Here is a 5,842-nt window from a genome sequence, read left to right as displayed (position 1 = left end):
TTGATTATTTTTTTTTATTGGTTGTTCAAAATATTACAAAGCTCTTGACATCTCGTATTACATATATTAGATTCAAGTGAATTTTGAACTCCCATTTTTACCCAAAATACAGATTGCAGAATCACATCGGTTACACCTCCACATTTTTACATAATGCCATATTAGTAACTGTTGTATTCTGCTACCTTTCCTATCCTCTGCTATCCCCCCTCCCCTCCCATCTTCTCTCTCTTCCCCATCTACTGTAATTCATTTCCCTCCTTGTTTATTTTCCCCTTCCCCTCACAACTTCTTATATGTAATTTTGTATAACATTGAGGGTCTCCCTCCATTTCCATGCAGTTTCCCTTTTCTCTCCCTTTCCCTCCCACCTCATGTCTCTGATTGATGTTGATCTTTTCTTCTTGCTCTTCCTCCCTGCTCTGCTCTTAGTTGCTCTCATTATATCAAAGAAGACATTATTGATTATAAGTCTATAAAATTATATATCAAGAGTTTTATCGATCGCATGAAGGTCATGCCTCCATGACAACATTGTTGTAGACTGAAGTCTGGGTTAAAAAGCATCCGTTTAACTCCCATGAGGCACTGACAAAGATAAAGTAAAGGAATTCATAAACTCATTTATGCCACATACATGGATCAAAGAAATTATTACAACCTTATATCTGAGTTTCACTCTCTGGGTGAGACAATGTCCTGGAAATGACCCCAGTTGAAACTGGCAGGAGATGATTATCTTTCTCCCCTTTCCACTTTAGCCTGGGGTCAGGAAAATCCAAGTTGTAGTTTGTTGTAGTTTGGATCCGGAATGTTCCTCCCTTGGTGTTATGTTTTGAAGACAGAGGTGGGGCTTTTAGTAAGTGAATGTGTCTTGAGGTTCTGACCTCATGAGTGGTTAAATCTTTGACTGCTGAATGGACTATAGGGAGGCTGGGAAACTGTAGATGACGGGGCATCATTGGAAGAAGTGTATACCTGAGGAGGTCTCTCATCTACCTGGCTGCCATGAACTGAGCAGCTTTCCTCCATCCTGCATTTCCATGATGATATTCTGCCTTACCTCAGGTCCAAAGCAATGGAACCAGTCAAGAAAGAAATACCTGAAACCAGGAGCTAAAATATATCTTTTCACCTCCAACATATAAAAGCTGACAAACTGCCTTATCAAAATTATCAAATATATAAGTTAATATATTTTATGTGAAAAATGTATATCAAAGAAAATTTTCACAAAAACTATAGCATTTTTAACATTTCCTAATGAATATGACCATTAGTTATTCATTGATAACATAGTTTTTTTTGTTTTGATCCTATTGTGTGGCATGCAAACTTCATCTTTTATGTCCTGATTATTTATGTAACTATGAATTCACCATTATGTTTCCATTCCTTCATTGAAAGTAGACTTCAAAAATTACACTGAAAAAAAAAGCATTCTAGCACAATATTCAATATTTTAACAGTATATCTTTTCATATCAATGTAAAATATGGGCTACTTCCAACATTTTACCTAAAATCGTTTCAAATGGGAATTCCAGATAATTATTTCATTGTCTTCCTGACTAGGTAGAATATTACATTTGAGTATTTGAAACATGAAAAGAACATTGAAACCGTTAGTTATGACATTGGAGCTCATTTATTTGGAAAAACATAACCCTTTTTTTTTCTAATTTGGTATAATACAAATAGAACTACAGCTTTGAAAAACATCACCCAACTTTTTTTTTTAATCACAGGTGGTAAGAAACCAAGAAATACTGTGAGGTCAAAGACTAAGTAAATGCAAGAAACGGAGAATTAAAGAGAACACTATATCATGCTTACATCTGGTGGATATTTGCTGACACAAGGTGAGATTGGCTTCTGTTTCAAAGGCCTTCTGGGAGTAGACCTCAAGAGAGAAAATCATAGGCCTGCATAAGGAGACTACTTAACCCCCATATAGTGACAGTACCAAAGGACCACATTGTGAGCATCAAGTATGAACAAAACATAAATCCCAATTGCACAGAGATCGAGAGGGATAATGGCTCTTGAAAAAATTTACAACCAATACCTGACCTGATATGATGTTTGGTCCTGTATATTTAATAGTGTGGACAAAATGTAAGTTTTAAAAAGGGCAACAAGGGTTGAGGTTGTAGCTCAGTGGTAGAGTGCTTGCCTAGCATGTGTGAGGCACTAGGTTCAATTCTCAGCACCACATATAAATAAATAAATAAAATAAAGGTTCATCAACATCTTAAAACAAAACAAAACAAAAACAAAATACTCAAGCTAACAATGTAATTTAACATATCTCTAAGTTGTAATTGCCATGTTACAAGGTCTGCAAATCTTCTCTGGTTTTACCCTAGATTCCAAGTCTTAAAGAATTCCACAGATAAATTTATAAATAACATGATTTTATACATAAAAAAATCAATCAGTAATTGCATAATAAATCAAGTTGTCATGAGTAAGAGCCGACAGAAATAAGAACTATGAGAATCAGAGCTATAAATATAAAAACTTCAGATAGTGAAATTATCTGGCATAAAATAAAAACTGATATTTTGTATATTGAGATAAATAGAAGGGAATTGGAATGTCAAAAAAGGCAATTAATTACAAAATAGCCCATAATGCTTGAAAAAAAATGTTATTTTCTAGAAGTAAAAAAAATGTTCCTGTTAATATAATAAACCTAATGTCAGGTTAGCATTGAATAGAAGTAGTAGCTGGAGAATAAATCTAAGTGAATAATACAGAATATATGGAGAAAAGAGAAAAATATAGAAAATATGAAAGAAATATAAGAGCAATAAAGGCTAGACTGATGACAAAAAATTTAATTAAATTAAGGATAAATAGTAGATATACCAAAAGCAATGTTTATACATAATGATTGAATACTCCATACCTGCCAAAATATACCAAACTATAGAATTAATATGATAAAGCAAATCTGAGGAGGACAAAAATATTTTAAAAATAATACTTATGCACATGTAATGTAACTGTACAACCAATTAAAATATTGTTTCAAAACTTTTGAAATATTTGAGCAGAAAAATATCCAGAATACCACTTATGGAAAGATAACCTAATTTATTATAAAAAAGCATGAACTTGAGGAGAGAAAATGAGAATATTCTTCCTTCGAGACAACTGACATAAAATGGGACTGTCCTAGGAAAAGAGGGTTCTGTGATGATTCCATATATAAAATAAATGAAAATAAGACAAATTCTGTACTATGAAAATGGAAGCAAAATAGAATGGAATCCCATCCTTAGGGTATAGTGAAAATAAAACTATTAGTCTAAAAGATTGAATTATTGTAATCCCTGGGACTAAGGAAACTGAGGGATAAGGACCACAAGGTGAAGGCCAACCTGGACAATTCAGTGAGAGCAGAGTCCCAAAAATAAAAAAGTGGGCCAGGGGTCAGATGGTAGCTCAGTGGTAAAGAGCCCTTTTATTCAACCTCCAGTAACTCTCTCTCTCTCTCTCTCTCTCTCTCTCTCTCTCTCTCACACACACACACACACACACACACACACACACACATATATATATATATATATATATATATATATATATATATATATATATATAACATAAAGTGTTAAAAATACTTAAAAGTTCATATGGAGAAAGAAAAAATGGAGACATTTTAGGACAAAGAAAACTAAACATCAGTGTATCCTTACTAAAAAAATTGATAACTGATGATTTCACAAATAATAATAAGTTATAAGGTTATTAAAAATAAAAACTAAAATGTGTGATCAAACAATATAAAAGATAAAGTAGAGTTGCTGTAGTTACTGTTCTAAATACTTCATTATTTAGAAGGAAATTAAGAATATAGTTAAATTTTGACATTTAAAAATTTCTAAGAGAAGCATTAAAGTTACAAAATTATATAATTTTCAATACATGAGAAATAAAAAAAATATTAAATAAAGGCATATAAAAGGTGAAATTCATAAAGTACAAAATAAGATGGAACAACAAAACAGGATTTATAAGTATTTAAAATCAAAGTACAAATAAAAAATAATGATACACTTACATAACAAAGAAAATCAGAATAGACTTTATAAAAGCTAGATATCTCCTCTTATTTAAAAAGAAATATCCAAAACTGTAGGATGAAAAATGTTGAAAGTGGGCTGGGGTTGTGACTCAGCAGTAGAGTGCTCACCTAGCACACTTGAGGCCCTGGGTTCTATCCTCAGTATCACATAAAAATAAATAAAAAAGTAAAGGTTTTGTGTCTAACTACAAATAAAAAACATAAATCTTAAAAAAATGCTGAAAGATAAATTATGAAAAATGATCTACCAGTCAGAAAATATAAAAATGTTAGAGTTTTTGAATTATTTGCTGGTAAAATAAGCTTTACATCCAAAAGGCATTTTTATGAAAGATAAATACATTAACTACAAAATGCTGATAGTTTCATCAGAAACATGTATGTCAAAATTTACTTGTATCAATCAATATGATAGTCTTTTTATACAAGGTAAAATAAGTGGAAAAAATAAAAAGAAGAAATCTACTCTTATAGTATTATTATTTAAATAAAAGATCTTTCAAAAATTAATAGGCTATATGGATTTTAAAAAAATCAGTAAAGATAAAGAAGATTTGAATAACAGCATTACCCTTATGTAATGTATACCTAATCAACAGTGGACCCAATAACTAAAAAATTATACTTTATATTTTGACACAATTATAATTATTGTGTGGATCTGAAAATATTATCTGATCAAATTAATAAATGTCTAAAACTATCATATGATGCTCAAAGTGGCATATCCAAGGAATAAACGACATTTGAGGATTAAAAAAACAACTGATAGCCAGGTGCAGTGTGACATGCCTGTAATCCCAGTGGCTTGGGAGCCTGAGGCAGGAGGATCTCAAGTTTAAAGACAGCCTCAGCAACTTCAAGGCTCCAAGTAACTCAGTGAGACCCTGTCTCTAAATAAAATAAAAAATAGGGCTGCTGATGTGACTCAGTGGTCAAGTACCCCTGAGTTCAATCCTAGGTACCCCTCCCCAAAAAAGAAAAAAATTCAAGTAATGTATTTTAGTATAGTAATTAACCAAATTAGAAAAATCACTATCTTTTAAAATTATGCCCAAAATTACTAGATACAATTCCACATTCATCTTGGATTTAATAAAATTTTATAAAGAAAGAAATCTCTCTAAAAGGATAAAAATAGCTGCAAGAAATTATAATAGTCATCATCTTCAATGAGGAACTTTTAAATAGTCTTTCCTATGAGATTACAAATAAGACGTGGCTATTCCTTCTACCAAATCCATTTAAGTTCTGTTCTGAATATCTTACCCATAACAATAAGGCAAGAAAATTATTTAAGAATATTTGAATGGAATGAGAGAAACAAGCCAGTCATTACTTTCAAACATATGATTATGTAGAGAATATGAAAGAAATTACACTTCGATGATCACAATAAACACAATAGTTCAACAAGATTACTGGGTTTAAAAATTTGCATACAGAAATTATACATAATATAATTCTATAGACAAGTAGCAAAGTTTATAAAATATAATAATGCTAAAACTTCAAAATTTTCAAGAGTATAAGATGCCACCCCCAAGATGTGCACAGATGATTACGTGAAGACATCATGAAAAGTTATTAAATCCCAAATCAAGAAAAGAGACCTTAGGAGAAATCAGTTCTGTTCATGGATTTTTCAGCCTCCTGAATAGTGAGATAAGAAATTTCAAAATTCCCTTTGCAGTGACATTTTGTTGTAGAAGCACTAATCAAGCTAATACTTATGGAATTTCTATGT

Source organism: Callospermophilus lateralis, unplaced genomic scaffold (genome assembly GCF_048772815.1).
Source record: "Callospermophilus lateralis isolate mCalLat2 unplaced genomic scaffold, mCalLat2.hap1 Scaffold_1909, whole genome shotgun sequence".
NCBI classification, from domain to species: domain Eukaryota; kingdom Metazoa; phylum Chordata; class Mammalia; order Rodentia; family Sciuridae; genus Callospermophilus; species Callospermophilus lateralis.
This window is presented reverse-complemented; position numbering follows the sequence as displayed.